Raw genomic sequence first — 16,144 nt, 5'->3', positions numbered from 1 at the left:
AACCTAGCGTATGGATGATTTAACAGAAAATGTAGATATGGTGCAACACGTTAAATATGTTGGAGTAGAATCATTCGCGTGTGAATAGCTAAAAATAAACAGAGGATGACATGGGTACACCCTAAAAGGGGGGAAGTGGACAAGATAAGTACAAGCGTAAGAGAAAATCAACTGACGCTATCGTATGTAAATGAGAATGCTTAAACTTTAAACGAGACCCCATAAGGGATGGATGCGATCATACCCGCACTAATGCACCGGATTCCGTCAAAACTCTAAAGTTAAGCGTGCTTGGGTGAGAGTAGTACTGGGATGGGTGACCCTCTGGGAAGTAAAAAAGAGAACGAAACAAGTATGACAAAAAGAGATTGTAAATACGTGTTATTACAATGACACATATAGGACAGAGTAAGTCAAGAGCAAAAAAGATTATGACTAAATTGGTACACACCTCGTGCAAATAGCTCAAAAGAAATTGTGCAGCCTACGAGCATTAGCATACTAAGAGTAAGATCAAGTGATTACTCGATAAAACAAAATCGGTAACAATAATGTGATTGCCATATGTAGAATCTATTAAAGAAAAGTGTAAGATGGTTCGAGGCAGAACTATTAAGATATAATCGGTATTAAGGAAAAAAGCCATAGCAGAGCCATGACCTCAACTGAAGGAGGTAAGCCGCTAGTATAGCGACGCTACAATATTTTCTGAATTGCTCTAAGTATCTACACACGTTTGTGTAAGAATTACAATATAATGTATGGTAATAAAACTGGAAAGAAGATCTGAGTATAAGCGCAGGATAATATACCTAAACTGTTACAAGTTGGATTAAGAGGAGTTGTATAATAGCTTAAACGAAGTGGAGCATCAGAGGCTTGATAGCCTATTATGGGGATGGGAATCCTGACTCAGAAATAGAAGACAATTAATGTAGGTTATAGTGCAGGCTGACCTCGCACTCTACGGAAGTATAAGTTCATGTGGGTTATGGTAGATAAGCTGATAGAATCAACCCATTTTCTTCTAGTTAGGAAGGTATATTCAGCTAAGGATTATGCGAGATGACATAGAAAGGAAACAATAAGATTTCACAAGGTTCCCACATCTATTATCTCAGACAAGGAAGTTCAATTTACAACTAACCGCCGGAGATCATTCCAGTGAGGATAGGGAACACAGGTGAATCTTAGTACGACATTTCACCCTTCAATTAATGGATAGGCCTAGAGGGGATCTAGCAAATTATTGATAAAGTAAAGCTTATTCAGGGACACAATATCTATTAGCAGCCTAGAGTCGGCAAGAAGGGGATACATTGGTCCTTCTCAGGTCATTCGTAGAATAGATAAAGCTGCCTATGAGTTGGACCTACCGTTTGATTTGAAACAATATATTCTGTTTCACAGATAAATGCTCTGCGAATATATAAGCGACCCTACCAGAATATTCTTTGTGGGTGAAGTCCATATGAAAGGAAAGTTATCTTACGAGGGGCAACCTATTGCCATCTTGGATCGGTAGATTAAAAGGTTACAAACTATGGACGTAACTTTTGTCAAGATGCTGTGGCGGAATAAGAATCATGAAGAAATGACCTGGGAAGCTGAAGAGGACATGAAACACAGGTATCCGTACATATTCCCAATGTCTACAAGTAACCCCCACTCCTGGAACTCGTATATTAATTACTTGGATGAAAATGTATGTTATCGCAATAGAAAGGAATCTCCCTACAGTTTGTATAAAGTCTTAAGGGAAGTTTTATTCAACATTCGAGGACGAATGTTCTAAAGGGAAGAAGGATGTTACACCCCACACTCTCAAGCTCGGAATGTCTTCTTAAGGTCCTTAGACATTATCATGTGAGTCGGATAATCTACGATACTATCAAACGACTCTAAGAAAGAAAGAATGTGATACCCCATAGTAGGGAAGGTTGGAAATAGAGTCATAAGAATCCGAAAGGAATTGGAGGCCAAGTAATGAGTCGTAGAACTCGATGTACCTACATCGGCTACTAACTTAGAAGTCTTACATACTGGAGCTACTTGAGGACATACCAAACTTACGTAGAATGGATTACATAGGCTCTTAAATAAGACGAGATTACGAACCCACAAGGAAGAGAAAAACGATACGTGGCAGCCAATGAAGGAATGACACATGGTAGCACCTCAAGCAAGCAGGTGACCCACCTTCTTGGGGGAGGTGGGATCCACTGCCATGTGGCATCCCCTCCTTCAATGCATGGATACGGTGGCCCAATAGGGGCTTGACACATGTCCCCCTTAGGGGCTGGACACGTGTCCCCTTTAGGGGATAACACATGTCACCTCTTGGGACCACATATATGTATGTATACTATGACTTTAACTTCAACTAATATCCAAAATCAGCAGCAACAAAGTCAAGAACAAACCCTAGAACAAGAGAGAAAAACATGACGGCTTGGGGGAAAAATAGGTAAGTCCTGATTTTATTCCATAAATTAATTATCTAATATATACGAGGATGATATGGAGGTATTAGAAGTATTAAATCATGGCTTGGTTCAGCCCAAAATGGACAGCAAACAGTCCACACAGTTTCAGCGCGACTAAAGGTTTCCGAGGCACAATTTTGGCTAGTTTTGGCCAATTTCGGGAAAGGTAAGGTCTTTCCTTCTAATTTGAAGTTTATGGGTTTTTTATGTATTGTATTATATACCTTGTATACTGATGGAAGTATAAATAAAGTCGTGTTAATGCTCGATGATAGAAACAATCAAAATTGAAATCGTCGTAGTTAAATTATAGTCGAAATGAGGCGTTGTATGTGTGAAGGCTGCTGCTGGTTGTGTGGTGTGTGTTGCAGGGAGTAAATGTGACCTAAAAGAGGTGGGGTATCTTATGTTTGTAGCCACATGACCCCCCTGCTTTGTACGGTTAAAGGTTTCGCAAAATAGAAACTAGAAACCCTATTTTGGATATCATAATTTCAAGCGAGTCTTTCAGAGGTTGTAATGTATAATGTTGCCATGTTTTATATATATATGAGCTTCTGGTTATGTTTTTGGTTGGCTTTAGTTATTAGGGACGTAATTGGGAATTCGGATAGGGCACATTATAGGGGAGGTGCTGTCTGATTTCCGTTAACGCCTTAACTAGTTAAAAAACTAGTCGAGAAGACGAGCGAGGAAATGGGTTTTATGAATACTCTTAAGTAATATAAGACACTAAAATATCTAAGGATGTTGATACTCGTATTGCTTTCATGTTACCTAGGTTCATGGGACGATGAGGCGACCGGGATAAAGAATAACCCGTAAGAGGTATGTAGACTACTCTTCTTTTCTTTTGGCATATCTTAGGTATAGGTTATGAATGATTTGTATATGAAAGGAGGAGATAATTCCACTCATGAAACTACAAATGTAATTCATAAACTATATTCACTTTGTGATGTTAAGACTCCTGTAATAGTTTGTATTTATCTTTCTAGGATGCTAGATCATGAACAGTAGTATATGTAAAGTTTGTCTGTTCTTCCTTTTGAAATGTCTTAAGTATAAATGCAATGGCATATGATATGAGGTGGAGGTAGTTCTAGTTATAAGATCTGGGTATAATTTATGGCATATTTTTGGCATAAGTATGTAAAGCTACCATTCTTCTCTCTTGATATATCTTTGACATCAGTTATGATGTTATGATGAAATGTTTATTGTACCGAGTCCCTTGATGGGCCAAGTAGGATATATGTTACTATCTAAGGATCGGGCCGTATGTTCCATGAGGCATATGTGTATGACGACTATACGAGGGGAAGTAGAGAGTATGTAAAGCTTATCTCTTTTTTTCTCTTAGCATGTCTTAGTCATAAGTGGTTGGTATATGTACTGTGGGGATAATTCCATTCATAAATGCCCTATATCCTCTTATTTATAGATATGGAGCACAACACACCGATAAATAGTACTCTACTAGATACGATCTGTAGACATTCTAAGGACCAAATCATTCTGATACCACTTTTGTCATAACCCAATCTCATAGGCCGCGCCTCGTGCCTGAGTTGGACACCCATACGTAACCTTAGCCCAAATTAGCATATTAGCAGAATTAAAAAATATAGAAATCAAGTGAGGTCTCTATATAGCACACAAAAGCCGATAAGGCTGTCACAGAATACAAAAGCCCAGAACATATACAAAACCCACAACACACATCTACAAACCTCTATATAATAGTAGCCTAATCATATGATGGGACAGGGCCCCATTGTACCCCTGACCAATGTGTACAAATATGCAACAAAAACGTTAATACCAAAATAGGGTCTCCGGATAAAAGAGCACTGTCAAATAGTAGAGTGGATGTCCTAGACAAGCGGATCGGCAAACTGAGCATCTGTACCTGCAGGCATGTAACTTATCCCCCCAGAGACAGAGGGTCAGTACAGAAAATGTACTGAGTATGTAAAGCATGGACTGTAATAAATAAAGTCATAACTAGAACAGAATGTGTAGAAAATGAGCAAAATATCCAGAATGTCAAAATGCTGATCACATACATAGATAATGGATAGGGAAAAACATATGTCATATTCATCCCCATTAAGGGACTTGGTGAACAATACGTGGTCGCCCTCCCATCCCTAGTGCCACAGCACAACATACTCTGGAGTAGAGAATATCTCCATAACAGATCATATCACATCAGATGGCCATATCATATCATATCATCAGACATCAGCATATGTGTACATGGCACAACATACACCACAATCCATGTACATGTCATACCTACCCCCTCATATTAGGACACGTCAAACAATACACAGAAGTATGCTTGATAACATATCCTGGCCCGGGCTCAGTTAAAGAAGCATTGAGGCATCCATAAGTTGAGTAGTGAGAAACTAAATGCAATATAAAATACTAAATATTTATAGAGACTCGATAGCATAACTCCGATGACAAATCATATAAGAGAAATTGAGTGTATGTCATTCGGATGTCATGATGGTCTATGTCAAAATTTTCTTTCTGAGATTGTTTTCATATTCAAAATATATTGTGGGACTCAATGAAATAATTAAATAACTGTCGTTAGAATTTGGAAGAGTAGCAAAGAGTTTCCTTTGTGCCTCAATGAAAGTTATATACATGTATTGTAGGGTCTCATACAATTTTGAATCACCCCTACAGCAATTCTGTACAAAAAGATATGCCCAAAATACCAACAGCAGTCCATGTAGGATTTCCAAAACAAATTCTGGACAGCACTTCCTCTATACTTCATCACCCCATTTCGAGCAGATAAAAGTAAAACTGAGTTTTAGAGCCTAAATAAAAGTTATAGCCCTATGAAATATATTTTCAAAACATCTTGAATCACTTAAAATGAAGGTTTATACAAGGAGTTATACTAATATTACTAACGGCAGTCCCATCCAAAAATGGGTTTGTTAACAAGAAAAAGAACCTCAATCTTACCTTAACAAGTGGGTCTCTCAAGTTGGCTAAAATATGTGGTGTGCACGTTAATCTCCTCTTGTTCTTGCTTTGTCTAAAATTTTCTCTAAGTTTCTAAGTGTAAAAGATGAACAAATGAGAACCCTTAGTCATTAGTTGCCTTATATACTTCTCCCTTGAGAGTGACACGTGTTAGCCTCTAAGGGTGACACATGTATGGCTCTTAGGCCACCACCTCATTCCATGCATCCAACCCATAGCTGCCACATGGCGGGGTGGGGTCCACCCAAGCAGGTGTGTCACCTACTTGGTCTAAGTAGGTGCATCACCTACTTAGTCCAAGTAGGTGCGTCGTCTCCTTATTCCTCTTTCGTTGGTTCGAAATCTCGTCTCACTTTAAGAACCTATGAAATCCTTGCTACTTAAGTTCGACATGTATCAAAGTAGCTTTGTTATATAATACATCCAAGTCGGTAGCTTACGCAAGTAGGTTGATTACCCCGACCCATTATTTGGCCTCCAACTCCTTCCAAATCCCTCTAGACCTATTTCCAACCATCCTACTCACATAGAACTTCATAGATAACATGGATCAAATGGCAATCCTTTAGAAAAAAACATAAAAAGAAAATTGGGTGTTACAAAAATAGTTACAACATACACATGCACCACACTAATCAACTTAGCCAAAGAATTACTAAAATCGTGAGGAATATGAAAAATTACCTCAAAAGAAGTCTTTACTCCTAATTCTAGCACACCACTAGATTCCTTGAAAAAACACGCCATATAGCCTTTTGAATCTCCCAAAACATCCCAAAATTGAGAGAAATATCAAGTCTCAAAGTTGGACAAATAACTTAAAATTGAACCTTAAAACTTAGGTGTCGCGTATGCGTACCCCCGTTGGTCGCTTAAGCGATCACCCCAAACAGGTGGGCCTCGTTTAAGCAATGACCCAGTCACTTTAGTGACACCTACCTATGAGGGCCTGGTCGCATTAGCGACCTTTTGGCCATTTTAGAAGCACTCACATTAGAGAAAAGGAGTCTCTTTACTGACGGCACCATACCCATCTAGTGCAAAATGGGCTTTGGCATGTCCAATTCTTCGATGGGGTTCTCGGTATTAGTTCAGAACCCCGTACAAGTAAATGAGATATGCTACCCTACCAAATTCGTCGTTTTGGACTCAATGGCGCATTCAAAATTTCCATACGAGTTTATTTTAATGAAAAATGGGTCCCAGACTCAAGTTCCATTTTAATCCAACTTCCACAATGGGCCTCAGAATTAGACTGGCAGCCTCGGAAATTGAACGAAGGGTCGTTCTAGATAAAATATAACATTCCGGAGCTAACCATCCTAACACAGTTTCAATTTGAGTGCATGTTCCAAGAATGTTCACCAAAGTCAATCATAAGCCAAATTTCCAAGGCAAAAGGGCTAAGTAGTCCCAAACTCATATCGATTGCCTGGATACTCATGTCGACCATTCTACTAGACGAATTTAGCTATTCCGGAGATGATAGAACCGTTAAAATTCCATTATAAGATCGTTTACCTGAAGTTATGACCGAAGTCAACTTTTAAGTTATAAATGACCAGACGACCGAACTGTCAATACCAGTAAGTCATAAATGACTTGGGGTCACTGCAGAAAAGCTCTAAACGCTAAAAAGATCAGAGAATAAAGAAAATGACCTGAAGGGTCATTACAACATCCACTACTATAAAACCTTTCATCCGTAAAAGTAAAAATACAGTCACAGCCTGGAGGCACAAAGGGATGAAGGTATCAAGCCTACATGCTCTGCCAAAACCACGGACACCGTCTCGGCTCGAACACGCCAATAGAGAACTCAGGATGCAAGAAAAATCCTCAAATTCCATTCAAACTCCCAAAAGTCCTCCAAATCCCTTTATGGGCTCCAACTCTCACTCGCTTAGCCCGAAATATACCAAAACCTCCATATTTCAACTGAGAGCGACCCAATAAACCAAAACCACTGAGATAAGCAATTTAGGACCATGGCAGATGCAACTCACTCCAAAATTCCAAATACTTATCTTATGCTTTCGAATCCCTTCCTCCTAGCCACCAAGGGTGTTTTGCCGATCCTTAACTATCCTGAGTACTACCAATACCATTTGAAACTTGCTTACCAAACCATACCACACAACCTAAGGGAAGTCATATAACTCAACTGAACCTCAAGGGATGATAATAGCCAAAACAAGGAAACTGAACTAGGGCAAGGCCCAAAGTTTCAATCTCAACTTCAAAATACAAAACCCAACTAAAACTCACCTTCTAAAACTGAACACTCTACTCCAAAATACTAATTTACCTTACGAAGGACAAGGACGCACTGAGTCCAGCTCTTCCAATTTACTCCTATCATAGGAACTTCTAAAACACAGGCACTAGGTGAACACAAATCACTTTTCCATCTTAAGTCTGAGCCTACCATCCTAGTCCAAGGATGCCAAGTTGTAGCTGATGTGCAAATATGGAAAATCGATCGGTAATGGTCCAAGGGCATCTACTCCCACTCACAAACACCACAAGCTATCAAATATGCCAAAAGCAAAACTTCAACCCTAAACAAAGTCCAAAATCACAAACTCCATGAATTACATTAGCCCCATCTTATAGATGGATATTCTAAACAACTTCTCATTCCCCAAAAGAAGCATAAGTCTGAAACCGCCAAGGGACACTACCATTTCGGCTCTATAACACAACATAGACCTCGAGAGCTACCAACTGAACTGCAAGAAACCAACCTCCAAGGCAACAAGATGCAACAGGAGATCACACATTCCAAATCTCAACTAGCCATAACTGGCACCCAAAATCTTTAAAGAGAAAGCTCCCAAAATATTGAACAAATAGAGCACCGCAACATAGCCGAGAATAAAACCACGGCTGAAAGGAAGAGACAACCAACTAGGATTATGACACTACCATCAAATCTTACAAAACCTTTCTCAAAACACCGACAGTCACACTTCACCCAACTATGCTTAAATTTAAAACACCAAGACTTCCATAAAGGAACCAACCAAGCAGGCAAAAGAAAGTAAACCTCAACTCCGCAATCTAAGGACTAAAAATACCAATAAGGCATAGGAAGGAATCAATATGCAGACTCTACCACATATCCAGAAATAATACACCTACATTCACCTACTACCTCAACAACCAATCTTTCATCTACGAGGAGTGATTCAACCACTAACCAATGGGGTAACAAGAAAGTAAGGCAAACCTTAATTCCAAGTAGATCCTCTAGTATCAAAACTCCCATAACTAACCAGCTGGTCTAGCCAACTACCTAACAAGGATCAGCACCATACCAAAATCAATGATAAAGAGATGAAAGGAAAAGCTAAAAAGCCTAACCGCACTCGATATAATACCGCCCAGGAAAGGTAAGGAGAGTTTCTCAACCACTGCTACTTAAAACAAGAAATTGACCTAGTCGATCCACTACTAAAGAAAATCAGCTACGATACTAAAACACACACGTATACATCCTGATAAGGTAGCCAAAGCAGTCAGAAGTTAATAAACAAGCCAAGTAGATACGTATGAGTATGAAAACCCCAAAACCACACCAAATGAACAATATAAAGCAAAATAAGAAAATAAAGCGAATATCATTGATACCTAGATCCTCAGCCTCAGGCTAGCTCATAAAAGCATGAAATGGATTGTGACCAACCTCAGCTGAACAACTAAAGCATCACCAAGAACCCTCTAAGCTTTACCTCTAACTGGAGGAGGCATAAAACCTTGATACTAACCTGGCTGAGCAAACTGTGCATGGGTCCCATGCTGAGGACAATTTCTAGATTGATGGCCAAGCTCTCCACAGGTGTGAAAAAACCCAACAACTTTAGTCTGGTGAGTATGAGGAGTCTAAAATATCAAATCTCGCTTGAGGCACTCTAAGGACCAGTGGTCTATCTTCATGCCCTCATAGCATCCCTTTGACTGTCAGCCGAAAGCTGAAGGTCAGCCACCTTGGCAAGAAGAACCCATTTGCGAACCACCTTGGCCCTAACTTAGACCAACACTAGAGTTACCCTAATAGGGTGGGATGCCACAAGTGTTCCTTCCCCTAATTGAATACACAGGGGCCTTACGATGCTTTCTAACAAAGCGGCCTACCTCACCCATCTCATAGAAACCGTCACCAATGACATCCCACTGAAAGGCCCCAAATGGGATAGGATAAGCTCCAATACCTGAAGTCCCAATATGCTCACCTTGAGAAGTTTGACCTGAAACCTGTCCGCTATAAACCCCATATCCTACCTTAAAACCTCCTGGGAATTGTGGCACTATCGTTGTGGGTCTGATGGGTCGAGAAGGAAGATGACCCTTGGCAAACTAATACTCACCCTGAAGTGGGATGCTATCACTACTATGCTAATAGAGAGGCCAGTTACCACTACCTTCGTATTCCTCAAAGAATGCTTGCTCCACTACCCTCACATGAATGACAATCTGGGGAAAGGTAGACCCAGCTGCTAGCAAATGCTCTAATGCCAAATAGAGCAGCAAAGTTAATCCCTTGATGAACTCCGGCTCATAATTTGTCATGACTCTAAATCGAGAGTGATGGTACTCGCCTAACCCACCAAGACGAGTCAGCCTGAGAGTCTAAACATCTCAAAGAAATTGGAAAAAAGGCAGAAATGTAAAATCTAACATTATATAAATAAGGATAAATGAAAAGTAGATTCTAAATTACCCAAAACATGGTGTCACATGTATAAGACACTATTTCAATAGAAATGAAAGAGATACAAGTATATATATGTCTCAGTTCCAAAGTAGAATAAAACATAAGATAATGGACGATGAGAGTTTGCCTAAGAGAACAAGTTGCTACCTCTCAAATTTCTAGAAGCTTGGACCAATCAAGGAGTACTATGAGCAAGAGGTACCAGGCTCAGATCCTATATAAATATAGAAGCAAGGAGTGAGCACCAATAACACGGTACTCAATAAAATGAAAACTAAACCCTAAGTAAAGCAATGTGGAACACGGGTTCTTCTGACATCCCAACCATAATCCTCCACAACTACACACCTGCACTCAGACAGCCCAATCTATACAATTTATATCAAAATTGCACTAAAATACTAGACAGTCCACAATAGAAGGCACAAATATATTCTCACCACTATATTCAGGTAAACACATATAATCTCAGATCATAATCAATCATGGGAACAAATGAATGCAAATGCAATGTTAAATATCTTGATGCATATCTGTCCTATGATACACATCTGATGATCACCTCAGATCGAAACCATGGGGGCCTCACATAAATCATGTATCCATCAAAAATGACCTCGGCCATCATATTCGTTGGAAAAGACCTCGGCCACTGAAAGAAACCTCAGCAAATCACCTTGATTAGTAAAAACCTTGATCCAAATATCTAGTACCTTACTCATATCATTTCTCAGTTATCACCGATACAATATATGTACAATTAAAGAGTGAAATAAGATAAATATTCATAATGATGTCAAATAAACTACAATCACACAATAGATCACTGTCCCAAAATCCACAACACTTAGATGATTACTCCCTATTCAAATCCACTATCACCATTCAACTTATATAATTCAATTCAATGTAATAACCTAGCACACCCTAATCCCCTCACATAAGAATATACAAGATTCAACATACTTAACAAATATTTGAATACCACTTGTCTTAGCTAAAAAATCACGAACAATCTGAAATCACCGTCTTTCCTCTCCGACGATACTCCAAATCACCACAATCTAATTAAATATAGACTCACAATCACATTTCAAATCTATTGACACTAAAATCAAGAAATTGGGGTGAAAAGGATAAAATGGTCAAAAATCTCATATTGGAAATTGAACTCAGAATCTGATTATTTTTAGATAAAGTATTCCCAAGTAACCAGGAATCTAATGGTGAAATCTATTTAAAAAATAGATTAAAATGAGTTGAAAATCATTAGAAAATCAAATTTACATTATTCTTGAAAAACCCCAATTCTTCCAACTCAAAATCACTAATTTCAAGTCTAAAAATCCAAATAAGTAATGGGTAATCAAGAAAAAAGGTTAGAATAGCTTATCCAATATTTTCCCCTCAAGAAATCCCTTCCAAATCGCCTCCCCAAAGCTTGAAAAATCAAAAATGGTAAACAAAATGACTTAAAACTCGACTAAACACTATTCAGGCCACATTTGTTCTCCTCGAACACAGACAACTTACTCCGTGAATACGAAGACAGTAGAGACATCTCTCTGCGAATGTGGATCACCCTCCGCGAATGTGAAGAAGGAACTTGGTATACTCCACGAATGCATCCTGTCCTCCATGAATGCGGAGAAGAGATTCAGCAAGCTCCACGAATATGGAGAGGGAAATATCAGGCACCAGATAGTAGATTTTGGCAGGTCTTAAAGTCACAGAATAGACCCTCGAGATTTTTCGGAATCCCATGCATACAAACCAGATATACAAACCTACTAATTTTAATGTTTCGAACTCAATAGAACCATCAGAACTCGAATTTGAGGCCTCCTTGACTCAAAATCCGATAAGTCGCAGCTAAATACGTTTTGGCACTTGAAATACCCAAAATATCTTCGGAATCTCTAAAAATTATAAAGAAGCCATTTCTAAAATTAAAATTACCTTCCGAAACTATTGGTTTATTTTGTCATAAAAGAAAGTTGGTTTCGTGGATTCATTGATTAGTACAGATTGAAACCATCAGCAATCAAATCAGAGAATCCAAACCTCAAATGTTGATCAAAGTCAAACTTAAACCAAACTTTAACTCAATTTCCAACTTCGGACCTAAATTCCACATTTTAACTCCAAATCTGATTTCGAAAACTCTCCTAGACAAATTTCTATATTTCAGAACTGATAGAATTGTGGAATTCCATTCCGAGACTCGAAACTCCGAATGACTCATAAAGTCAAATTTTAACAACTTAAGACTTTAGAACCAATATTTTAAGCAAAACCTTAATTTTTCATAAGATTTCCTAAACTAAACTTTCAAACCCAAACAAAAGTGACTTAGGAAAACTAACGGGAGGAGTGAAATGGTAATTTTATCAAAAATGCCAAAAATAACATTCAAGGTCATTATATATCCAGAATCCATATGGGATGATATGGGGTTATTCTCATCCCACTCAAGAAATTCCATGACATAGTTCGATACTGACGATGAACCTTGCTGAGGAACCGCTAACCTTTCTCTAGCCTGAGAACCACTTGCCAAAAATCTAGTAGAACCTGATGACGCTCTGACCTGTCCATTGGGAAACTCGTACTATCCATCTAAGAAGTAATGTATTCCAAATGATCAGCTTAGAGATTATTTAAAAAAAGGACACATGATAAGGAGTCAAGAATAGAATTTCCTAAAAATGCCCTATAGCCTCCCAAAGATAGGATACAAACGTCTCTGCATCAATCCGTAGGCGTTACTAGGCATTTCCCTCATACCAATGATGCCGGTCAACTTAGAGCTCTGATATCAACTTGTCAGAACCCAATTTCTCAGGCCATGATGGACCTGCTAACATCCACGAGTAGGTAAGCTTAACCCTTAGACCGAAACCAGAGGCAACAAGCTATCAAGCAAAAGATGGATAAATAAAGTGGAAAGAAAGTGCTAATGAGAAGAGAAAGAACAAATTAAATAAATATAAAAAACCACTCCAAGACCTGGCATCAGTCAGTATTCGCATCGCCTATCACCATGATAGTTACTTATTATTTGGTCACCCAATTTTATGGGGGCTGGGGTACGTTTGTCATTGTTTTTACCTTTTGAGGGTATGGGCATCCGATCTGTTATTGTTTGATTATATTTGTACTAATCCATTGTTGTATTTGTAGTTGGTCACAGGGTGTCTTAGTTTGGATGTTTTGTTGGTATTTCTTGTTGGGCTAAGTTGGATTAGTCCTTAGGTGACTAGGAGATTAGCGGTAATCATCGGATTTCGTTCTTTACTAGTTGACTCATATTGTGCTATCTTATTGTTAATGGGTTATTGGCTTGCGCTTTCAAATGCGTTCCTTGACTCTGGTTCTTTTCTCTATTTATCCTAATTCTTTCTACTTACTTTTTATTCTATCTTATGTTAACTCCTGATTTGTTACTTGTGTTGTATTTACCTTATTATATGTTATTTATACTTGCTTTATCTGTTGAGCTTAGTCAGCGTATGCCTACTGAGTACCATTCATTTGGAACTCATACTACACTTCTGCATCCTACAGATTATAGTATGAGTTATTTCCGGTGATTTAGACTTGGTGCAGAGCATCTTGGCTTCAGAAATTTGGTAAGGTCTTGGCGTATGAAGATGCCGATTGCCATCTATTTTTTCTAGTCTAGTCTTTATATTTTATTCAAAGGCAGTCTGTATCTATATTTGTAAAAGTCTTATACTCTTATTTTGTCTAGGTGCTCGATTACTAATGATGTCAGGTCTTAGGGATGGTTCTTTCGTTATGTTCCTATGTTGGCTCTTCTTTCTTCTTGCTATTATTGTTTCTGTACCAATTGTTTCTCTTCCGCTTTATAGCCCACTACTTCTAGTTTTGGGATAGGGTAAGGCTTACCTACTGGTGGGTTATAATATGTGTCATCATGACATGAGAAGTTGGGTCGTGACAGGATCACTATAACTTTGAGATATTAGATGAATTTGAAAATTTATCATGTAAACATATTTATCTATAAAAGAAATACAGATATATGTGGTTTATTATTGCGGTGCCTTAGAATCTAGTACCTTGTTCATAAACTTTGATTTACTTATTTGATAAAATTGTATATGTCACGATTAGCAGTGTCAAAATAAGCCCATATTTTGGTAACCCGCCCATATTTTAATGGGTTGGGTGAGTGATTTTTTAGATTGATAAAATGTGGTTTTAAACCCATATTCAACCCATAGAAATATGGATATTCATGGGTAAACTATATGCTAGTCAAATGGGTTAAACTTTTAACTTTTATTCATTCAAAATTCATAATATAACAAAAAATATTGTAATTTCCCTTCCTTTTTATGTTCTTCATTAAAACTAATTATTCTCCTTTATAATTTTAAATAAATAAATAAATACATAAAATAATAAAAAATAAAAAATTTGAAAATGTGAATATTATAAAAAAAATAACAAATAAATAAAAATAAAAAGGGAAGTCTTTGGCCCTCAGAGTCGGATCTCAGTTTGAAAGTCGGGATCGAGTCCCAAATCAGGTATGGAGATTAAATTTTGGATCTCTTATCACGGTCGGATGTCGGGGTCAAATCTCAATTTGAAAGTCGGGTCTGAGATCAGGTGTTGGGATTGGATCCTATCGGGTGTCGGGGTTGAATCCTAATTCAAAAGTTGGGTCCGAATTCGGATCCTAAGTCGGGGTCAAATCTTCAATTAGATGCTGGGATTGAGTCCCGAATCAGTCATCGATGGGTATCAGTGTCGAAGTTAGTTTGGATCATGTTCGAATATCGGGTATTAGTGTTAGGGTCAGTTTGGATCTAGTTCGAATATTGGGATTCAGATCAAGAATTGAGGTTAGGTCCCAAATCAGGTGCGGATTTTAATTTTTGATCAATCATCAAATCGAGTGACATGTTCTAATTCTAATTTAGAAGTTGGGTCTCAGGATCGACACCCAATTTAGGTATCGGGATTAAATTCCAATTTGGATATCGAGTCCCGAGTTGTGAGTCAAATCTTGAGTGGAAAGTCGAGGGTTGGGTCCGAATTTAAAAATTGGGTTCTGGTTTGAAGCCGGGACATTTAGAAGTCGGTTCCCACATTAGTGTCGAGTTTAATTTTATGATATAATGAAATTAAATAAAATATTTTCAACATTTTTCATCTAAAAAAGACAAAAATATTTTTTCATTTTGAATTTTGAATTTTAAATTAGAGTACTATTTATTAATGAAAATATGGGTAAACTAGTATTTTACCCAACCCATTTGTTACCCAACCTATATTTACCCATATAAAATATGGACGGGTTGAATTACTACCCATTTTCAACCCCCCCCCCCCCCCCCCCAATTTAACTCAACTCGCCCATTTGCCACCACTAGTCACGATCCAAAAATAGGGGTGATAGCACCTCTCTTATCTCACCTAGAAAGGTAAGCCTAAACAATCCTGTACAAGGGTAATAGAGGAAAAAAGAAAAGAAATCAAATAACTTAGAAAAACTATGCAAAATCCATATATATATATATATATATATATATACAAAACTTAGTATCACGTGTAAAACCCATTAGATAATATTACAGGTTCAATGAAAATACAAGTCTGAATATCTGCGATTTTAGAATTGAATAAGAACATAATGTAAAGGATATATGACGTCTATTAAAGAAACTAGAAGCTACCTCACGTACTCTTAAATGAAAGCCTCAGACACTGACGTGGAAAGGAGATCAGGATGTATTGGGCTTGTGACTTGTACAAGTGTAGAAAAAGCACGGGAGTGAGTACCAAAAAAATGACTGGTACTCAACAAGCATCCCTAGTTAATCCTAAACAAAGTAGTGATGAGCACCCTAAACCTTCTCACACCATCCTAACTCGAAATACTATAACATGC

At 38.0% G+C, this 16,144-nt stretch overlaps 1 pseudogene; it reads left to right on the top strand.

The window, feature by feature from the left end:
• Positions 1–230: 230 nt before the first annotated feature.
• LOC129901800 (5S ribosomal RNA) lies at positions 231–352 on the top strand (annotated as a pseudogene).
• The last annotated feature ends 15,792 nt before the right edge of the window (positions 353–16,144 follow it).

Source organism: Solanum dulcamara, chromosome 8 (assembly GCF_947179165.1).
Source record: "Solanum dulcamara chromosome 8, daSolDulc1.2, whole genome shotgun sequence".
NCBI lineage: Eukaryota > Viridiplantae > Streptophyta > Magnoliopsida > Solanales > Solanaceae > Solanum > Solanum dulcamara.
Note: the sequence above shows the minus strand (reverse complement) of the source record. Positions and strands in the feature narration are given on the sequence as shown.